We start from the raw sequence: 24,213 nt of genomic DNA, 5'->3' as shown, positions 1-24,213 counted from the left end.
CTAAAAACTCTTTCGGAGTACACACTGGAGGGGGGACAACTCAGGTAAAATAGAGCCAGTTTGTACAGGGGCTTCCAAACTGCCTTTTTTTCCTGCCAGTAACAATATGGACTGTCTGACATTTCTATTTGGATGGTGTCAGCAAAATAATCCTCCACCATTTTTTCAATTGTGACAACATCCAATGCAGCGACAGTAGACATGTCTGCAATGGTTGGCAGGTCCTTCAGTCCGGCCCAGATGTTATCAGCATCCCCGCCAGCGGCTCTTTTAGGAAAACTGAGCTTTTTCCTCGCAGCCATAGATGTGGAAGAAAATGAGGGTGGAGCTGTTGGCATGTCACGGTCCTCTTCAGAGGACAATCTCCTGACCAGAAGGTCTTTGCACCGCTGTAGACTTGTGTCCGCCGGAAACAGAGACACAACATACGCTTTAAACCGAGGATCGAGCACGGTGGCCAGAATGTATTCCTCTGACTTTAAAAGAGTGACCACCCTCGGATCCTGGCAAAGCGTACGAAGGGCTACATCCACAAGAGCTACATGCTTGGTGTAATCGCAATGGTTTACCAGCTCCTCCCTCACTTTCTCCAGCTGCTTCTGCAACAGCCTGATCAGGGGAATGACCTGACTCAAGCTGGCAGTGTCGGAACTGACTTCTCGTGTGGCAAGTTCAAACGGCTGGAGAACCTTGCACAACACGGAAATCAGTCTCCACTGCGCTTGACTCAGGCGCATCCCCACTCCTTTGCTTATATCTTAGGTGGCTGTGTAGGCCTGAATGGCCTTTTGCTGCTCCTCCATCCTCTGCAGCATATAGAGGGTGGAGTTCCAGCGCGTCACAACCTCTTGTTTGAGGTGATGGCAGGGCAGGTTCATGCTTTTTTGATGTGCCTCTAGACTGCGGTAGGCACTGGCTGAATGCCGAAAGTGTCCAGCAATTTTGCGCGCCACCGCAAGCATCTACTGCACACCCCTGTCACTCTTGAGGTAATGCTGCACCACCAAATTAATGGTGTGGGCAAAACATGGGACGTGCTGGAAATTGCCCATATTTAATGCCCGCACAATGTTACTGGCATTGTCTGACACCACAAATCCCCATGAGAGTCTAAGTGGGGTAAGCCACTGGGAGATAATTTCCCTCAGTTTCTGTCACTCACCAGACTGTGAGTGCTTCTTCCCGTGTGTTTAGGAACCGTGGCCGTCCACCATCCTGAGGGTCTGCGCATGCGCAGCCCTTTCAAAGCCTTCAGTACCTATTCCTTTAACTTAATTGGCTGATCAGGCAACACTCCCTATTTAAAGCACCTGCTGTCCATACCTCGTTGCCTGATCTTGGAGTCTCATTCCCCATGAGCCTCTGAAGGTGTTCCTGTGTTTCCTCGTGTATTCAGCGACTGTTAGCTGATTCCTATCCGCTGCCTCCGTGCACTACAGTCTTCAGACCACTTCAACTCTGTTGTGTTTCATCGTGACTGTTAGCTGATTCCTATCCGCTGCCTCCGTGCACTACAGTCTTCAGACCAATTCAACTCTCCTGTGTTTCATCGTGACTGTTGCTGATTCCTATCCGCTGCCTCCGTGCACTACAGTCTTCAGACCACTTCAACTCTCCTGTGTTTCATCGTGACTGTTTGGCTGATTCCTATCTGCTGCCTCCGTGCGCTACAGTCTTCAGCTCATCTCAACTCTCCCGTGTTTCCTCGAGACTGCTACAACTGATTCCTATCCGCTGCTCTCCGTGCTCAACAGTTCCAGCTCAGCTCTACTCTCCCGTGTTTCATCGTGGCTGCACCTGCTGGTTGCTATCCGCTACCTCCGTGTACCTGCAGAGTCCTGCTGGCTGCTACTCCTCAGTTCTACTCATGTCTGCAGCAGCTGATCCGCTCCCCATGCTTCTCAGTGTTCCTGCTGGTCTCTACTCGCCAGTCTGCATCGGATCTGCGCCTCACTGCTTTCATCTCGTCTAGACCATCGCTACTCTTCAGGGTCCTCCAGGAGTCCAGTTCTACATACTACTGCTTCCTGAGTATTTGTTCCCCTGCTGGTCTACCTACCTGTGCGCTGCACCTACTTGATTACCGCTTCACCCTCCAGGGACTTCGCATCCTGCCGGCCTCCAGCCGTTCAGGTATCTCTGCACTTCTGTCTGACAGCCTGCTCCTGAACCACGGTATGCATACTTCTCATTGACTGTGCTGGTGTATTGCATATCTTGCTGGACTGAGTTGTTCTCCTCTGGAGCTTACTATCCGCTGAGACTTTTGCCATCATTGACTGTGTTATCTTTTGCCCGGATAGTTTCTATGACTTTGTATTATTGCAGTGCTGTTCAGTCATTACTATATTGTGCATGTCATTGTGGATCAAGTTCAAGGTGCCCGTGTATCCTCTGTATTGCAGTCTCTCCCCGTGCTCCTCCTCACATATATATTCAGTGGTACAACTTGCTAGAGGCAGACCACTGATTCCTGTTTCCAGTGTCACCTGTTCCAGTGTCCTCTCACATAGCAGTGGTACAACTTGCTAACGCAGACCACTGACTTCCCGGATACCTTCACCTGGATCCCATTCCTTCACCCAGACAGCGGTACAACTTGCTAAACGCAGACCGCTGACTCTCATCACCTCCTCGTTTCTGTTGGACATTCCTCCTCACTATAGCAGTGGTACAACTTGCTACCGCAGACCACTGACTACCCTCACGTGTCCTTTGTCCATTCAGTTCCTCGTGTATTACTACATATATATTACCAGTGCTGCTAGTCATAGACTTTCCCGAGCATCTCTATCATCTGCTGTCTCCTGTTCCGTGATCACCCCGCTACCAGAGTACCATATTACCACCTATACTGCTCTGGTAAGCTTATCACCTGGTGATCCCTGGGTAAAGACTCCTAGTGCCCGTGACAGTAAGATCAGGCCATGACAGACCCAGATACGGAACCTACAGCCAAAGAGATGCTGCAGCATCTGGTCACCCGTGTGGAGCAACAGGATGCTCGCCAACAGCTGTTACTTCAATGCTACCAGTCGTTAGCCTCCCAAGGAACATCTGGACAGACCGTTACAGCTAATGTTGAAGCCCCTGTGCTTTCCTCCGTTTCCCCAGTGCCATCCCAGGTGTCTACAGCTCCCACGCTTCACCTGCCTACTCCGTCAAAGTACGATGGAGACCCCAAAACTTGTAGGGGTTTTCTCAACCAATGCTCAGTTCATTTTGAGCTCCAACCTCAAAATTTTTCTACCCATCGTTCCAGAGTGGCCTATCTTATCTCATTGTTTTCTGGACAAGCTCTGGCTTGGGCCTCCCCTCTGTGGGAGAGAAACGATCCTGTATTACAAGATAGTGCCAAATTCATTTCTATGTTCCGAAGTGTGTTCGATGAACCAGGTCGTGTGACCTCCGCTGCTTCCAGCATTCTTCGTTTACGTCAGGGTTCTCATACAGTAGGCCAGTACGTCATTCAATTTAGGATATTAGCCTCTGAACTTCAGTGGAACACTGAAGCATTAATTGCCGCCTTCTGGCAGGGGCTCTCCGATAAAATTAAAGATGCACTGACTACCCAAGAGCTTCCTACGTCATTAGAAGATTTGATCTCTCTTTGCCATCGTGTAGACATGAGGTTTCGTGAAAGAGAATCTGAGAAAACAACTTCAGTTAAAGCACCTCTTCGCTCAACCCCTCAATTTCGTCCAGCTTCACCTTCTGTGATTCCCATGGAGATAGGACGTTCCAAATTAACTTTAGAGGAGAGGAACCGAAGAGTAAAGAATAGACTTTGTATCTATTGTGCTGATTCCACACATATGCTCAGTTCTTGCCCTAAGAAATCGGGAAATGCCAGGCCCTAACTAGTTCTGGAGAGGTGAAGTTAGGGTCCCTGGAGTCCTCTCTATCTTCTACGAAATTAAAAGTCTGCGCTTTTGATGTTACGATTTCCTTTGCTACCAAATCCTTTGAGTCTCAAGCACTGATTGATTCTGGAGCAGCAGGAAATTTCATTTCTAAATCCCTAGTGAATCAATGGTCCCTACCAGTGATTACTTTGAAAACACCGATTACTGTGACTGCTATAGATGGATCACTTCTCATCAATGGTCTCATCACCCAGAGTACGTCTCCAGTAACGCTTCAGATTGGTGTGCTACACCGTGAAGAGATTTCGTTTTTAATTCTTCCTGTTACGACAAGTCCGATTGTCTTAGGCCTTCCATGGCTTCAATGTCATTCTCCCCAGATTGACTGGCGCACTCCTCAAGTTACGTCTTGGGGAGCTGAATGTCATCATCGTTGTCTTTCTCAAGTCATTCCTCTTAAAATACAGCAATCTTCCATCTCATCTTCCTCACCGGGACTCCCTCCTCAGTATGCTTCATTTGCCGATGTTTTTGATAAAGCTCAGTCTGAACGTCTTCCTCCTCATCGTTCATGGGATTGTCCGATCGATCTTCTACCTGGCAAGACTCCTCCTAGGGGTCGGGTCTATCCACTTTCGTTACCTGAAACTCAAGCTACATCTGATTACATCCAGGAGAATCTCCAGCGAGGGTTTATTCGACCTTCCACCTCTCCCGCTGGAGCCGGGTTCTTCTTCGTAAAAAAGAAGGATGGATCACTACGCCCCTGCATAGATTTTCGTGGACTCAATGCCATTACTATTAAAAATCGGTATCCCATTCCGTTGATCACTGAGTTATTTGATCGCATCAAGGGAGCTCGGATCTTTACCAAGTTGGATCTTCGTGGTGCCTATAATTTAATTAGAATCCGGCCCGGTGACGAATGGAAGACAGCGTTCAACACCAGAGATGGGCATTATGAATATCTAGTAATGCCTTTCGGGTTGTGTAATGCCCCCGCTGTTTTCCAGGGCTTCGTTAATGAGATCTTTCGGGACTTGTTATATGTATGTGTCGTTGTCTACCTGGACGACATATTGATCTTTTCACAGGACCTGCCTTCTCATCACCAACATGTGGCAGAGGTCCTTTCCAGACTCCGGAAAAATTCATTATTCTGCAAACTAGAAAAATGTTCATTCGAGTTGCCCCAGATTCCATTTTTGGGGTATATTGTTTCCGGAGTTGGCCTAAAAATGGATCCAGAAAAGGTGAATGCTGTATTACATTGGCCCCAGCCAACTACTCTTCGTGCTATCCAGCGTTTTTTAGGTTTTGCCAATTACTATAGACGCTTCATTCAAGACTTCTCGTCCATTGCATCTCCTATTGTGGCCCTGACTCGTAAAGGGGCCAATACTAAGCAATGGTCATCCGAGGCCCTCCAAGCCTTTCAATTTCTTAAAGAGTCCTTCTCCTCTGCTCCCATTCTTCGACAGCCTGATGTGACACTTCCCTTCTTCCTAGAAGTAGATGCCTCTAATGTGGGCTTAGGAGCCATTCTCTCCCAACGCTCGGAGCAACAAAAATTCCATCCTTGTGCCTTTTACTCTCGGGGTCTCCTGCCTGCGGAGAAAAATTACACTATCGGGGACAAGGAGTTGCTGGCTATCAAAGTTGCATTAGAGGAGTGGAGATACTTATTGGAAGGAGCTCGTCACCCTGTGACGATTTTCACGGATCATAAGAACTTGTCATACCTACAGTCTGCCCAATGCTTGAATCCTCGTCAAGCAAGATGGTCTCTTTTCTTTTCCCGTTTCGAATTAATCATAACCTTCAAACCAGCTGCTAAGAACAAGAAAGCTGACGCTCTATCTCGAGCTTTTGTGACGTCCTCTGACGTTGAAGAGGTTTCCAACCATTCTATACTAGACCCCAAATGTATCTCGCTGGCTGCTTCTTCCACTAAAGTGCTACCATTTGGGAAGACCCTCGTGCCTCCTACTCTTAGGAGGAAAATCCTTTCGTGGGTCCATTCTTCTCGTTTTTCTGGACATGCTGGTGAACGCAAGACCTTTGAGATTCTCTCTCGAAGTTATTGGTGGCCCTCGATGAGGAGAGACGTCAAAGAGTTTGTTGCTTCTTGTGAATTGTGTTCTCAGTTTAAATCCTCCCGCAGAACTCCAGCGGGGTTGCTGCAAGCACTACCCATTCCGTCCAAGCCCTGGACCCATATTAGTATGGACTTTGTTACTGATCTGCCATCTAGTAAAAATTGTAATACTATTTGGGTAGTGGTAGACAGATTTTCGAAGATGGCTCATTTTGTCCCTTTGTCTGATTTGCCTTCCTCGTCTACTCTGGCTGAACATTTCGTTAAGGAAATCTTTCGTATTCATGGATGTCCGTCTGAGATTGTGTCAGATAGAGGAGTACAATTCGTTTCCAGATTCTGGCGGGCCCTTTGTAAAACCTTGGGCATACGATTAGCACTCTCATCTTCTTACCATCCGCAATCAAACGGACAAACTGAACGGGTCAATCAAGATCTCGAGACCTTTATAAGGATGCTCTCATCAGCCAATCAAGACAACTGGGTAAAATTGCTTCCTTGGGCTGAATTCGCTCATAACAACATGTACCATGAGTCATCGTCCAAAACTCCATTCTTTGTGGTTTACGGTCACCATTCGTCTTTTCCGGAATTTCCTCCCCTTCCTCCCACCCAAGTTCCTGCTGTAGAGACTGTTTGTCAGACCTTCAAAAATATTTGGTCTCAGGTCAAAACCTGTTTAAAGAAGACATCTGCCAAATATAAGTCTTTCGCAGATAAGAAGAGGCGGGTTATTCCACCACTGAAAATTGGAGATCGTGTCTGGTTATCTACCAAAAATATTCGTTTGAAGGTCCCATCTATGAAATTCGCTCCCCCGTTTTATTGGTCCATATAGGATCATTCAAGTGATAAATCCAGTTTGTTTCAAACTTCTACTTCCTAAGAACCTTCGTATTTCCAATGCCTTCCATGTGTCCTTGCTCAAACCTCTCATCATCAACCGTTTCTCGGCTCCTCCTTCAGCACCTCAGCCAGTTCAAGTTCATCAGGAGGAAGATTTCGAGATTACTCATGTATTGGACGCAAAAATTTCGCGAGGAGTTCTCCGTTTCCTCGTTCATTGGAAGGGCTTTGCTCCTGAGGAGCGTTCATGGATCAAAGCTGAAGATGTCAACGCCCCAGCTCTTCTTAAGAAGTTTTATTCCAAAAATCCGGACAAGCCCGGTTCCAGGCGTTCTGTGCCCACCTTTAAAAGGGGGGGTACTGTCACTCACCAGACTGTGAGTGCTTCTTCCCGTGTGTTTAGGAACTGTGGCCGTCCACCATCCTGAGGGTCTGCGCATGCGCAGCCCTTTCAAAGCCTTCAGTACCTGTTCCTTTAACTTAATTGGCTGATCAGGCAACACTCCCTATTTAAAGCACCTGCTGTCCATACCTCGTTGCCTGATCTTGGAGTCTCATTCCCCATGAGCCTCTGAAGGTGTTCCTGTGTTTCCTCGTGTATTCAGCGCTGCTGATTCCTGTGGTTTCCAGACCACTTCTACTCCTGTGGTTTCCAGACCACTTCAACTCTCCTGTGTTTCATCGCGACTGTTAGCTGATTCCTATCCGCTGCCTCCGTGCACTACAGTCTTCAGACCACTTCAACTCTCCTGTGTTTCATCGTGACTGTTGCTGATTCCTATCCGCTGCCTCCGTGCACTACAGTCTTCAGACCACTTCAACTCTCCTGTGTTTCATCGTGACTGTTTGGCTGATTCCTATCTGCTGCCTCCGTGCGCTACAGTCTTCAGCTCATCTCAACTCTCCCGTGTTTCCTCGAGACTGCTACAACTGATTCCTATCCGCTGCTCTCCGTGCTCAACAGTTCCAGCTCAGCTCTACTCTCCCGTGTTTCATCGTGGCTGCACCTGCTGGTTGCTATCCGCTACCTCCGTGTACCTGCAGAGTCCTTCTGGCTGCTACTCCTCAGTTCTACTCGTGTCTGCAGCAGCTGATCCGCTCTCCGTGCTTCTCAGTGTTCCTGCTGGTCTCTACTCGCCAGTCTGCATCGGATCTGCGCCTCACTGCTTTCATCTCGTCTAGACCATCGCTACTCTTCAGGGTCCTCCAGGAGTCCAGTTCTACATACTACTGCTTCCTGAGTATTTGTTCCCCTGCTGGTCTACCTACCTGTGCGCTGCACCTACTTGATTACCGCTTCACCCTCCAGGGACTTTGCATCCTGCCGGCCTCCAGCCGTTCAGGTATCTCTGCACTCCTGTCTGACAGCCTGCTCCTGAACCACGGTATGCATACTTCTCATTGACTGTGCTGGTGTATTGCATATCTTGCTGGACTGAGTTGTTCTCCTCTGGAGCTTACTATCCGCTGAGACTTTTGCCATCATTGACTGTGTTATCTTTTGCCCAGATAGTTTCTATGACTTTGTATTATTGCAGTGCTGTTCAGTCATTACTATATTGTGCATGTCATTGTGGATCAAGTTCAAGGTGCCCGTGTATCCTCTGTATTGCAGTCTCTCCCCGTGCTCCTCCTCACATATATATTCAGTGGTACAACTTGCTAGAGGCAGACCACTGATTCCTGTTTCCAGTGTCACCTGTTCCAGTGTCCTCTCACATAGCAGTGGTACAACTTGCTAACGCAGACCACTGACTTCCCGGATACCTTCACCTGGATCCCATTCCTTCACCCAGACAGCGGTACAACTTGCTAAACGCAGACCGCTGACTCTCATCACCTCCTCGTTTCTGTTGGACATTCCTCCTCACTATAGCAGTGGTACAACTTGCAACCGCAGACCACTGACTACCCTCACGTGTCCTTTGTCCATTCAGTTCCTCGTGTATTACTACATATATATTACCAGTGCTGCTAGTCATAGACTTTCCCGAGCATCTCTATCATCTGCTGTCTCCTGTTCCGTGATCACCCCGCTACCAGAGTACCATATTACCACCTATGCTGCTCTGGTAAGCTTATCACCTGGTGATCCCTGGGTAAAGACTCCTAGTGCCCGTGACAGTTTCTCTAATATGTTGTCAGCGTTGTGCCTCTTGTTAAAGCCTGTAATACACAATGTTGCCTGCCTTTGCACGAGCAGCTATTTTGTAGATGCTGCCACTGATGCAGCTGTTGCTGTTGCTGCGGAAGGCGATGCATCTACCCAGTGGGCTGTCACAGTCATATAGTCCTTTGTTTGCCCAGAACCACTTGTCCACATGTCCGCGGTTAAGTGGACAGTGGGTACAACCGCATTTTTCAGAGCACTAAGGACACTTGATCGTACTTCTCTGTACATTTTTGGTATCGCCTGCCTAGTGAAGTGGAATCTCGACGAGCTGCAGGACTCAATCTGATGGAGATCGTAGAGGAAGTTGACGAGGAGGGTGTTGCTGGTGTGTATCCAACTGGACCACGGGATTTAGGTGTCTCTGTACCGATGACGGTCCTAGCCCCAGTTCCTGAACTAACCACTGAACTATGAAGGTTATTCAGGTGACGTATAAGGGAGGATGTCCCTAGGTGGGCAAGATCCTTACCCCTGCTTATTTGAGCTTTACATAAGCTACATATGGCCATACATTGGTTGTCCGGATTTGGATAAAAATAACTCCAGACCGAAGAGGTGCATTTTTTGGTCATCTTACCAGGCATGACGATGGGCTTTTTCATCCCATGGACATCAGCTGTTTCCCCCCCTGGTGCCTCATTTACAATAACCACATCACCATCCTCATCATCAAGTTCCTCCACAGTGCCAGCTACATCATCAATAGCCTCCTCCCGAGCCACCTCTTCCCGTACAGTGATGGGAAGGTCAGGCTTGACAACCACCAACACCCTTGGACTCGCCTTGGGGATTTGTGATAATTTCTCTTTAGAAGGCAGAGTTCTTTGCTGTTTTGTTGCTGACAGCATAACTCTCTTCAATTTTTTGTAGGGGGGGGAGGAGGAGGAGGGCTAAGATCCTTGGGTGAAGATGGACCACTAGTCATGAACATGGGCCAGGGCCTAAGCCGTTCCTTGCCACTACGTGTCGTAAATGGTATATTGCCAACTTTACGTTTCTCCTCAGATGATTTTAAGTTTCTCTTTTTGCTTTTTTTTGAGAACTTGGGCTTTTTGGATTTTACATGCCCTGTACTAGGAGATTGGGCATCGGGCTTGGAAGACGACGTTGATGGCATTTCATCGTCTATGTCATGACTAGTGGCAGCAGCTTCAGCATTAGGAGGAAGTGGGTCTTGATCTTTCCCTACTTTATCCTCCAAATTTTTGCTCTCCATTATATGTAGCACAAGATACTGCAGAATGTATGAACTTGGTAATATTGCAGTACCAATGGGCTTATACTGCCGGATTGGTTTTGCAAATTTTGTTGTAATTCAATTTTTTTAAAATTATTTTTTAGTATTTTTTTTTATAACTTTTTAAAAAAATTTTAAACACTTGGGAATATTGGGGAAATAACTATGCCCTTAGAAGCACAGAGCACAGGACACAGGACCACTGGACTAAACAGGACCCAGCATACAGGACCCAGCAACACCACTGAACTCAAAATTGACAGAGCACAGCACACAGCACCACTGGACTGATACTGCAGAATGTGTGAACTTTGTAATATTGCAGCAGTACCACTGGACTTTTACTGCTGAATGTGTGAACTTGGTAATATTGCAGTACCAATGGGCTTATACTGCAGGATTGGTTTGGCAAATTTTGTTGTAATTAATTTTTTTTTTAATTAGTTTTTTGTATATTTTTTTTATTAACTTTATTTTACATTTTTTAAACACTTGGGAATATTGGGGAAATAACTATGCCCTTAGAAGCACAGAGCACGGGACACAGAACCACTGGACTGAACAGGACACAGCACACAGGACCCAGCAGCACCACTGAACTCAAAATTGACAGAGCACAGCACACAGCACCACTGGACTGATACTGCAGAACACAGCACAGCACAGCACAGCACAGCACAGAACTAAACAGCACAGCACGAGATCTACCAGAACAGAGGACCACCTAACACACCCTCCCTCTACCCTGATCAATGCCCGAGTGAAGATGGCGGCGACTAGCGGGGAATTTATAGGTTCCGAGTATCGCGAGATCCGACAGCGGGATTATGACTCCGAGCCTCGGTTTCAATTTTTCATTTGGCGCCAATACCCGGATCTGTCTCGGATCCGACTCGGATCGGCAACGTTCGGGTGGGCTCGGATTCAGGAAATCCGAGTGCGCTCATCTCTAATTAAGTTACATATATAGTTTAGCATTGTATACTTAAAATTAGCAGGTTTTCGACCCCATATTAATTAGATCTGTCGCTGCTTTTGGCTTAAAGTCAAAATTTCCACTACCCTATCCCATATCCCACCAATGAGCTTTATATACTATATGAAATAACCAGCACTTCAATCACTGAAGACAGATGAAAGGTCCTCTTTATTTGAGCAAATGTTCTAGACCATCCACCTGCTTAGAAGAGCTAAGAGAATGCTCAGCTGCCTTAGATACAGGTCCAGTACAGTTTCTCCTGCAACAAAGGAATCATAAAAATATTGCCACTAGGGTAAATTACATGTATTTTCATCACCTAAGAAGCATTATAGGAATAAAAATGTATTTAATGTTGAATTTTCATAATTTAGTAACTAGGCCCAGTGGGCCACATTGATGAAGAGCACTGGAAAGCACTTTGGTTTTGTATTAGTTCTCCTAGATGGTCTGCCCAATGCAAATCAAGGTGCATGCTTACTTTCTGCACTCGGTAAGCTAGATGTGCAGAGCCCATCTGCGTACTGCTATAGTAACACTCCTTCATCTAATAAAACCTATTTCTGTCTGCCAAAATACTGATCCCGCTGGGTTTTGTCTTTAATAATATTGTAGTTTTAAATTCTATGGCTGAAAATCTGCAATTAAAAAAAACAAACAATCCTTGATAAATAATTCCCCCAGTGTATTATAGATATAGTGATGTAGGGTGCTGACTGCATAATGCACTAAAATAACTAGAACTGAGGTACTTCGTCATAGGCACTTATTTTATTTGTTGTACCTGTCCTATGCTAACCTGTACACTGTTAAGAATATTGGTGAATAAAAAAGTAGGCCCTCAGATTTTTGGTGTAAACTGTGTGAAATTCCTCTTTCCTCTCTACTTGTATTAGATAGGGTTGTACGTTATTACTAAAAAGGCACCACAAGATAGTGATGAGAAACAGTTTGGCCTTGAGTGAGAAAAGAAAAAAAAATAAAACTTGGCACTTTCACTAAGAGTTTTAGATCATTATGCATGAATGTGGGTAACTTCCAAGAATTCCTTCTAATTTTACGCAAGAATGAGTGTGGCAGTTATCAGCACTCAAACCAGCACATAATACAAAATGGATTTCACTAAATGAATCTTGTTGCATGCTTTATAATGAAGCCCTTACATACTAAGATCTAGTATGCAATGTATGTGATATGTTCTCTGGCATGTCTTTTTTACTGTAAACAAAGAAATTGCAAGATCTGAGTACAAAGAAATTTTATTATGCTCTAAGTCACTTAGTCTTACTGTTATCATAATATGCATTCATGCTGTTATACTAAAGGCCAGAAAAGTACTGAACATTTTTTAGCCTGCACCGCTTCTCTTTTTCTGAAAGTTTGCCTAATTGTCCACCAAGAGCATGTCAAGGAGTACGGCCTGGTGTTGGAAACTATAAAATCAGTCTGCGTTTACATTTGTGGACATGCAGATAACCTGGAAAATGCACATGGTTGAAAAAAAAGTCACTGAAAGAAACCTACTTCCACCTTAGGACCTTCCACTTACTTTATTTAGGCTGGGTACACATTACAGGTTTTTCATACAATTAGGACAAGAGAGGCCCTAAAGCACTGGCAATGTGACTTGAGACTATCACTATACTAACCCTGCCTAACTACACTAGACCCTATCAAAGACGCTGCTATCCCTCCCTGTCTCTCTGTGAAATGGCGATGGAGCTCCGTTTGGGGCGTTATTTAAAGAATCAAAATCTTGCGAGATCCGACGAGACAATGATGACGTTTTGCCTCGTTTCCATGCCCGAATGCATGCGCCAGTTCCGAGCCGGCTCAGATACCCTAACTTCGGGTGGGCTCGGTTTTCGGGAAACCGCCGAGCCCGCCCATCTCTAAGATATATATATATATATATATATATATATATATATATATATAAAAGGTATGTGGTATATCTTTATATAGAGAGGACGTCCCAAATTCAGCAATAAACAATATTGATGTTATATTATTTAATTGATTATATTTGTAGTAAAATAGTGTAGTTCTTATTTGTTTTATTAAAAGGTTTTCTACTTTGTCGACTAACACATGCCCCCCACATCTATACCAATAGGCTGATTTCTGCTGTGAGTGGGACCTACCAAGAGGAATCACTTATCAAACAAAGAGGGAGAGATCAGGCAAGAGGCATAAGGATTGGTAAATACATACTCTTCACAACAGATATGGTTTAGCACGTTATATTAAGTTACATATATAGTTTAGCATTGTGTTCTTGAATTTAGCAGGTTTTCGGCCCCATATTAATTACATCTGTCCCTGCTTTTGGCTTAACATCAAAATTTCCAAAATTTCCACCCCCCTATCCCATATCCCATCAATGAGCTTTATATACTGTAAGTAATAACCATCTGACCTTCACATGATAGCAGCACTTCAATCACTGAAGACAGGTGAAAGGTCCTCTTTATTTGAGGAAATGTTCTAGACCCTCCACCTGCTTAGAAGAGCTAAGAGAATGCTCAGCTGCCTTAGATACAGGTCCAGTACAGTTTCTTCTGCAACAAAGGAAATATAGAAATATTGCCACATGTACTTTCATCACCTAAGAAGCATTATAGGAAAAAATTAGGATAAAAATTTGATTGTTTTGAAATTAAAATGTATTTAATGTTTAAATTTTTAGAATTTAGTAACTAGGCCCAGGGGGGCTCAGTAATGAAGAGCACTGAAAAGCACTTTGGTTTTCTATTAGTTCTCCTAGATCAGGGGTGTCCAACCTTTTAGCTTCCCTGGGCCACATTGGAAGACGACGAGTTGGTTTGGGCCGCACATAAGATACACTAACAATAACGATAGCTGATCATCCAAAAAACCATAGAAAACATACTTAACATATATATATATATGAGAAAAAAAGTGATATATATCACTTTTTTTTCAAATCCCCCTATACTTACCTTTCGATCGCCCTGTTCAATAAATCCTCTCTAGTTATTATACTATAATCACTTTTTGTATTGTTTCAATGCAATATCAATAAAGTGCATTTAAGCCAGGCATTGTATATCAGGGTGCCCTGACCAGGCCTGCGGTACCTGACATATACATCACTGTGACCCCAAATTGTGACCTGTTTTGCTAATTACACCACTATGTTAGATAAGGGATAACAACTTATAATGGCCAAAGAGAATAATATATAATGCCCCATTAGTATTACCAGTAGAAGTATGTAGCAGGGAGATAAGGTCCATGATGCTCCAGGACCAGGTGACTTTTATTCACTGGTCATCGTCCCTTGAAATAATAACAAAAATCCCCCTTAACTTACCTTTTAATCGGCTTGTTCTCCTGTCCTCTTGTCTTCTTTTCTCCAATTCTGTGCTGCTGATTGTTCTTCTCGCACGGGTGACTCCTCTGTGCTGCGCTCCGCAATGGATGTTGAGTGTGATGACATCATGCCCGACATTCACTGCGAGCGCCGCACAGAGGAGGAGACAAGGGAGGGAGCCAGAGTACCAGCTCACGTGACCGCAAGCTAAGTATTTTCTTTTCTTTGCAGGATTTTTTTTTTCCATTAACAGCGCTGACCCCTTGCCACAACCAAAACTCCTTCTGGGCCACATTTACAGGTGTGCTTGGCCGCATGCGGCCCGCGGGCCACGGGTTGGACAACCCTGTCCTTGATGGTCTGCCCAATGCAAATCAAGGTGCATGCTTACTTTCCGCACTCGGTAAACTAGATGTGCAGAACCCATCTACGTACTGCTATAGTAATACTCCTTTCATCTAAAAAAAACTTATTTTCTGTCTGCCAAAATACTGATCCCACAGGGTCTTTAATAGTATTGTAGTTTTAAATTCTATGGCTGAAAATCTGCAATTAAAAAAAACAAATAATATTGGTGAATAAAAAAATAGACCCTAAGATTTTTGGTGTAAACTGTGTGAAATTCCTCTTTCCTCTCTACTTTTATTAGAGAGGGCTGTACATTATTACTAACAAGGCACCACAAGAGAAACAGTTGATGAGAAACAGTTTGGCCTTGGGTGACAAATGAAAAAAATAAAACTTGGCACTTTCACTTAGAGTTTTAAATCATTATGCATGAATGTGGGTGACTTCCAAGAATTCCTTCTAATTTTACGCAAGAACGTGTGTGGCAGTTTTCAGAACTCAAACCAGCACATAATACAACATGGATTTCCCTAAATGAATCTTGTTGCATGCTTTATAATGAAGCCCTTACATACCAAGATCTAGGGGTAAATGTATCAAAGTCCATTTTTCTCTACTCGCCGGGAATCGGCGAGTGGACAGCTAAAATTCAAAGCGGCGCTGGCTTGTAAAGGCAAGTTTTCCTTTACAAGCCAGCGCTGCTTTAAATTTTAGCTGTGAACTCGCCGATTCCAGGCGAGTTGAAAAACCCGGACTTTAATACATTAACCCCCTAGTATGCAATGTATGTGATATGTTCTCTGGCATGTCTTTTTTACTGTAAACAAAGAAATTGCAAGATCTGAGTACCAAAAAATATTATTATGCTCTTAGCTCTAAGTCACTTAGGGCTAGATTTACTAAGCTGCGGGTTTGAAAAAGAGGGGATGTTGCCTATAGCAACCAATCAGATTCTAGCTATCATTTTGTAGAAGATACTAAATAAATGAAAGCTAGAATCTGATTGGTTGCTATAGGCAACATCCCCACTTTTTCAAACCCGCAGCTTAGTAAATCTAGCCTTTAGTCTTACTGTTATAATAATATGCATTCATGCTGTTATACTAAAGGCCAGAAAAGTACTGAACATTTTTTTAGCCTGCACCGCTTCTCATTTTCTGCAAGTTTGCTTATTTGTCCACCAAGAGCATGTCAAGGAGTACGGCCTGGTGTTGGAAACTATAAAATCAGTCTGCGTTTATATTTGTGGATTTGCAGATAACCTGAAAAATGCACATGGTTGAAAAAAAAATATATAGCCAATTAGGACAAGAGAGGCCCTAAAGCTGAATGCACTTAAACTCATGCAGTTTGGGCCCACATAGAAAAACACTTATACCACTTTCATACTGCCGCCCCGGCAATATCCCGGGTTTTTCAAGCCGGGTTTTTGCCGGGGCTCTGAGCGTCCCAGCTCAGAAACACCATTCATACTGCACCTCGGACCCGGGAATTTCCCGGGTTGACCCCATTCATACTGCACAAGTCTGTGCCCTTGCAATTTGTGGGAGTCATCACCAGAGCAGTTTTCATTGGCTGAAAAAAGGTGATGTCATTAAAAGGTGACTGGTTTGTTGACACATAAAGATGATGCAAAAGTGGGTGGTGATTGTTTACCACATTACTTTTCATCATGGCCGACGACTCACTTTTGTGTAGCCCAGAGTTCATGTTTACTAGTGTGTTTTTGCTGTTTTATGCAGCAAATGAGAGTTTGCTGCAGGTGCTGACACTGTGCACTCTTGCACAGTCCCAGTTCAGGAGGAGGAAGGCGAAGTTTATGGCACAACAGAAGAAAACTCGGTGTCTGTATATGCGCAGGAGGAGAGCTTTTCTCAGGGCCAGCATTGCCTCAATTTTGAGATTCAGTGCTGCCAGTAACCGAACCATGCGTGCCAGAGAGCGTAGCCACGGAAAAGCTTTCTGGTCTACTGTGGAAGCATTTGAGGAACAGCAGTGGATGCAACACTTCAGAATGTAACGTGGGACATTTAACTATGTGCTGGACCTTATTACCTCAGCACTTTCCAGGAAGGCCACTAACTTTGGGAAACCTATTCCACCATGTAGGCGCCTTTCTATTGTGTTGTGGTGGTATGCTACCCCTGGAGAATACCGGACAATCTCCTGCTTGTTTGGAGTGGGGATATCCACGGTGTGCACTCTAGTGCATGAAGTCACCATGGCATTGCTGGAAGCCCTGTATCATCGCTTCATCTCCTTACTGCAAGTTCAGCGCCTGGATGATACAATTGCAGGATTCCTAAAGCGTGGGTTTCCACTGTGTGCTGGAGCCATAGACGGGACACACATCCCCATCATTGCCCCCACAGACAACCATGCGGATTACTACAACCGCAAAGGCTGGCATTCCATCATTCTGCAGGCTGTGGTTGACCACAACTATTGGTAAGCATTTGTTATGTTTTTTTTATGTGACTGTGCCATGTGTAATGCGTATTGTAAAACATTGCTATATGTATTTTTTTATGTCAGTTTCACAGATGTTTTCATCGGCTGGCCTGGACGTTCCCATGACGCCAGAGTTCTAGCAAATTCAGACCTTTACCAAATTGCTGAGGAAAGACAAGATGGCTGGCTGTTCCCTAGAGAGGTAAATATAGGTGTAATGTTGTATGATGTTTTTGTTATTGAAGCTTATATACTATTGTTTGCTATCAATATTGTATGTATTTACTGCCCCTTTTTATATATAGATGTACCACTTGCAAAATGCATTTTCACCATATAGTACCAAGTGTACTGCGTTATGTGACCAATATTTTTAACATGGTGACGTGAAACTGCATGTTTTTATTTACAGAAATCTACGTTTGTTGATGGTGTGGAGATACCGGTACACATCATTGGGGATGCTGCTTACCCTTTGAGGCGCTGGCTGATGAAGGGGTTCACTCAGCAACATCACCTGTCTCAGGAACAGATCCGGTTTACACATACCCTCAGCTCAGCTCGGATGGTGGTGGAAAATGCTTTTGGGCGTTTGAAAGGACGTTGGCGCTGTCTATTGAAGTGCATTGACATTGACACCAAGCTTTTGCCCCACGTGGTTGCTGCTTGCTGTATTTTACATAACATTTGAGAAATACAAAAAGAGCAATTTCTACCTGAGTGGAATGTGCAGGAATCTGAAATGCCAGTGCTGTCAGTGGACTCCAGTACTTTTGAAGGAGAGCGCACCAATACCTCTGCTGAACTTATTAGGACCACCCTCACTGCCAATTTGACCTCACTTGTTTGAATGTACCACACAAATGTAAAAATAAAAAAAAAATGTTTATTTCACATATTGTATTTTGTTTTGTACATATTTCCTCATATGTCTCTTCACAAAAATATAAAATGACACAATACAAAAGTGCTTACTTGCATGTAGAAAAAAAAAAAATATATACACAAGTAGTAAACAGAAGACACAAATGTGCCCAAACAGTAAGTGCAAATTTGCTTTTCACGTAATATGTGAAGCTAACGGCGTGATTCCAGATCACACGTAACATACATGATAACAATTAACTGTTAAACATTTGTGCATAAAACATGATTATTACAATTGCCGATATTGTGGCATTTCTGGTTGTGGAGTAGTTTGGTTACCAGGTGGGTATTCTATGTTGGGGTTACCCATAGGTTGAGCATGTTGTGTATAATGTACCGGGTTTAGAGGGTTATTGTTGCCTATGGCTTGCCCCCGCTGGTACATAGGATAATGTCCGTCATAATAGTAAGGATTTTGGAGGAGGTGCCTGCACCCGTGAGAGGAGTCTGTCCATGAATCCCATCATACACTCACGATTTTCGCGTAACACGCGTTCCTGCATGTTCATGATTTGCATGAGGAAAGAGTCCTGGAGTTCCCGCTCATTATCCATGAAACGCTGCAGTTGTGTATTCTCGTGTTCCCTCATGGTGCTGTCCATCTCCCGCAGTTGATCCATCATGACAGTTGTCATTGTTTTAGTTGCTTGCTCCATTTTGTTGGGCCTTTTGCGTTTTTTAGAAACGTTGTAAACTATACGTAGAAAAAAACACAGTAAAACATTCATTAGAATATATAATGTGGCAGAACAAAAAAGCAGTGTTGTAAGCTGATATGTGCTTGAGGCCTCCTCCCTCTTGCCCAGTAGTTTTGCACTGTAACATATGCGTGTTAATGTTTTAATACTTTGGAGTGTATTATATTTGTCTTTTGGGCTTTTTGTTGATATAGTTCTCTTTTTTAAGTTATGTAGATTAGGGATGTGCACCGGCGACTTTTGAGGTCTCGTGTTTTGTGTTTTGGATCCGGATTTTCTCGATGTTTTGGGTTCGGATTTGTTTCGCAAAACACCTGCCGAAAGGTTTTGATTCGGAAATAAGGTTTTGGATTCGGATTTTTTTAGAAAAAAAAACTAAAAAGTGTAAAAATCAAGTTTTTGGGCTTATTTTCACTCCTATGCTATTATTAACATCAATAACATTCAATAACAATAATTTCCACTAATTTAAAGGCTATTTTGAACACCTAACACCTCACAATATTTTTTTTTTTTTAGTACAAAACGTTGCAACGAGGTATCTTTCTGGACTGCGTAGAGGAGTGTTCCCCACAATATAATTAAAAACCCATCAACTGGTCTAAATTACACCCAAAAATAGTATCTGGACTGTGTAGAGGACTGGCCACTGGCCACCACAATATAATATATAGAAAACCTTCAACAGGTCTGAATTACACCCAAAAATAGTATCTGGACTGCATAGAGGACTGGCCACTGGCCACCACAATATAATATATAGAAAACCTTCAACAGGTCTGAATTACACCCAAAAATAGTATCTGGACTGCGTAGAGTAGTGGGCACTAGGCACCACAATAAAAAATATAGAAAACCTTAAACAGGTCTGAATTACACCCAAAAATAGTATCTGGACTGCGTAGAGGACTGGCCACTGGCCACCACAATATAATATATAGAAAACCTTCAACAGGTCTGCGTAACACCCGAAAATAGTATCTGGACTGCGTAGAGGACTGGCCACTGGCCACCACAATATAATATATAGAAAACCTTCAACAGGTCTGCATTACACCCAAAAATAGTATCTGGACTGCATAGAGTAGTGGGCACTGGGCACCACAATAAAAAATATAGAAAACCTTCAACAGGTCTGAATTACACCCAAAAATAGTATCTGGACTGCGTAGAGGACTGGCCACTGGCCACCACAATATAATATATAGAAAACCTTCAACAGGTCTGCGTAACACCCGAAAATAGTATCTGGACTGCGTAGAGGACTGGCCACTGGGCACCACAATAAAATATATAGAAAACCTTCAAGAGGTCTAAATTACACCCAAAAATAGTATCTGGACTGCGTAAAGGACTGGCCACTGGTCACCACAATATAATATATAGAAAACCTTCAACAGGTCTGCATTACACCCAAAAATAGTATCTGGACTGCGTAGAGTAGTGGGCACTGGGCACCACAATAAAAAATATATAGAAAACCTTCAACAGGTCTGAATTACACCCAAAAATAGTATCTGGACTACGTAGAGGACTGGCCACTGGCCACCACAATATAATATATAGAAAACCTTCAACAGGTCTGAATTACACCCAAAAATAGTATCTGGACTGCGTAGAGTAGTGGGCACTGGGCACCACAATAAAAAATATATAGAAAACCTTCAACAGGTCTGAATTACACCCAAAAATAGTATCTGGACTGCGTAGAGTAGTGGGCACTGGGCACCACAATAAAAAATATAAAAAACCTTCTGCAGGTCTGCATTACACTGCACATACGGCTGCTCCTCCATCCTCTCCATCATATACATGTTGGAGTTTCAGCGTGTGAAAAACCTCTTGTTTTTGATAATGTCAGTGCATTTTGAATATTTATCAATTTGCCCCACAACACTGAATGTACTTTATCTATGATACACATCTATCTTTCTTGACTGCGTAGTGTGGTGGCCCCGGTACACAATTTGGTACCGAGGCCACAATATAATTAAAAAACCCTCCACGGGTCAGAATTCCACCAAAAAAGGGTATGGACTGCGTAGTGTGGTGTGCCCGGAACACAATTTTTTACAGCGCCAACAATATAATATTAAAAATTGGGCATTAACTGTCACCGTTGTTTAATATCTGATACACCTAAATATGGACTGCACGGTGAAGTGGACCCGGTAGTAAATTTGGTGCCGGGGCCACAATACCTCCTCCAACTTCCAAGAGTATTGTTTATAAAGACAGACAGCGTCTAAGTGTTATTAGTTGACTTTCTTAACCCTAAAATTGTCCCTGTTGCAAATATTCGTGCAATGGACAGTTACTTTTTCATTGAAAGACTCAAGCTTTCAAGTGTAGTGTTTATAAAATATAAACAACAATACAGTAGTTTTAGAGCACGTCAATACCTCTTGTTTTAAATTATGGCAGGGCATTTTACTTTTGGTTTAATTTCTTGAATTTGTTTAAATTTGGTTTTACTTTTTGAACATGGCAAACGACTGTTGATTGGACATATAATGAAAAAAAAAAAGTTCCAAGATGGAATTGTCCTTGGGCCCTCACACCGACCCTTATGTTGTTGAAATAGGACATGCACACTTTAACAAACCAATCATTTCAGCGACAGGGCCTACCAAACAACTTTGGCTGAAATGATTGGTTTGTTTGGGCCCCCACACCAAAAAAGCTATTCATCTCTCCCTGTACAGACTAAACAGGCTCTACTGAGGCAAGACGTCGTCCTCATCCTCAACCTCTGATTCCTCTCCCCCTACAGTGTGTACTTCCTCCTCATCACACATTATCAATTCGTCCCCGCTGGACTCCACAACCACAGGTCCCTCTGTACTATCTTTAGGGCAGTGCTGTACTTCATTGAGGAATTAATTATTCATTTTTATAAACATCATTTTTTCAACGTTATGAGGAAGCAACCTCCTTCGCCGCTCACTGACCAGGTTCCCCGCTGCACTAAAAACTCTTTCCGAGTACACACTGGAGGGGGGACAACTCAGGTAAAATAGAGCCAGTTTGTACAGGGGCTTCCAAACTGCCTTTTTTCCTGCCAGTAACAATTTGGACTGTCTGACATGTCTACTTGGATGGTGTCAGCAAAGTAATCATCCACAATTTTTTCTATTGTGACAGCATCCAATGCAGCGAGAGTAGACATGTCTGCAATGGTTGGCAGGTCCTTCAGTCCGGACCAGATGTTATCAGCATCCCCGCCAGCGGCTCTTTTAGGAAAACTGAGCTTTTTCCTCGCAGCCATAGATGTGGAAGAAAATGAGGGTGGAGCTGTTGGCATGTCACGGTCCTCTTCAAAGGACAATCTCCTGACCAGCAGGTCTTTGCACCGCTGTAGACTTGTGTCCGCCGGAAACAGAGACACAACATACGCTTTAAACCGAGGATCGAGCACGGTGGCCAGAATGTATTCCTCTGACTTTAAAAGAGTGACCACCCTCGGATCCTGGCAAAGCGTACGAAGGGCTACATCCACAAGAGCTACATGCTTGGTGTAATCGCAATGGCTTACCAGCTCCTTCCTCACTTTCTCCAGCTGCTTCTGCAACAGCCTGATCAGGGGAATGACCTGACTCAAGCTGGCAGTGTCGGAACTGACTTCTCGTGTGGCAAGTTCAAATGGCTGCAGAACCTTGCACAACACGGAAATCAGTCTCCACTGCGCTTGACTGAGGCGCATCCCCACTCCTTTGCCTATGTCGTAGGTGGCTGTGTAGGCCTGAATGGCCTTTTGCTGCTCCTCCATCCTCTGCAGCATATAGAGGGTGGAGTTCCAGCGCGTCACAACCTCTTGTTTGAGGTGATGGCAGTGCAGGTTCATGGTTTTTTGATGTGCCTCTAGTCTGCGGTAGGCACTGGCTGAATGCCGAAAGTGTCCAGCAATTTTGCGCGCCACCGCAAGCATCTCCTGCACACCCCTGTCACTCTTGAGATAATGCTGCACCACCAAATTAATGGTGTGGGCAAAACATGGGACGTGCTGGAAATTGCCCATATTTAATGCCCGCACAATGTTACTGGCATTGTCTGACACCACAAATCCCCATGAGAGTCTAAGTGGGGTAAGCCACTGGGAGATAATTTCCCTCAGTTTCTCTAATATGTTGTCAGCGTTGTGCCTCTTATTAAAGCTTGTAATACACAATGTTGCCTGCCTTTGCACGAGCAGCCATTTTGTAGATGCTGCTACTGATGCAGCTGTTGCTGTTGCTGCGGAAGGGGATGCATCTACCCAGTGGGCTGTCACAGTCATATAGTCCTTCGTTTGCCCAGAACCACTTGTCCACATGTCCGTGGTTAAGTGGACAGTGGGTACAACCGCATTTTTTAGAGCACTGAGGACACTTGATCGTACTTCTCTGTACATTTTTGGTATCGCCTGCCTAGTGAAGTGGAATCTCAACGGGATTTGGTACCGGGGACACAATACCTCCATCAACCCTCTAAATCCCACTCCACTGATGGCGGACACTGGGTGCACGTCTAACACCAACATTGCAGTTACAGCCGCAGTTATACGCTTTGCAATAGGGTGACTACTATCGTATTTTGTGGTCATGGCAAACGACTGTTGGACGGTCAATTGTTTTGTGAAAGACTTAGCGGTCTTACGACTTTCCCTCTGGGAAGATGACCGACTAACAGCAGCAACAGCAGCAGTGGCAGTAGTAGGCGTACCGCTGCAGGATTCCTCGGATGAATCCCGTATTGAGGAGGACTCAGTCTGGCTGCTGACTTGGGCTGCAGGACTGAATCTGCTGGCGATTGTGGAGGAAGTTGACGAGGAGGGTGTTGCTGGTGTGTATCCAACTGGACCACGGGATTTAGGTGTCCCTGTACCGATGAGGGTCCTAGCCCCAGTTCCTGAACTAACCACTGAACTATGAAGGTTATTCAGGTGACGTATAAGGGAGGATGTACCTAGGTGGGCAAGATCCTTACCCCTGCTTATTTGAGCTTTACATTAGCTACATATGGCCATACATTGGTTGTCTGGATTTGGATAAAAATAACTCCAGACCGAAGAGGTGCATTTTTTGGTCTTCTGACCAGGCATGACGATGGGCTTTTTCATCCCATGGACATCAGCTGTTTCCCCCCCTGGTGCCTCATTTACAATAACCACATCACCATCCTCATCATCAAGTTCCTCCACAGCGCCAGCTACATCATCAATAGGCTCCTCCCGAGCCACCTCTTCCTGTACAGTGATGGGAAGGTCAGGCTTGA

The sequence above is a fragment of the Mixophyes fleayi genome, chromosome 3, assembly GCF_038048845.1.
Source record: "Mixophyes fleayi isolate aMixFle1 chromosome 3, aMixFle1.hap1, whole genome shotgun sequence".
Lineage (NCBI taxonomy): Eukaryota > Metazoa > Chordata > Amphibia > Anura > Limnodynastidae > Mixophyes > Mixophyes fleayi.
Note: the sequence above shows the minus strand (reverse complement) of the source record.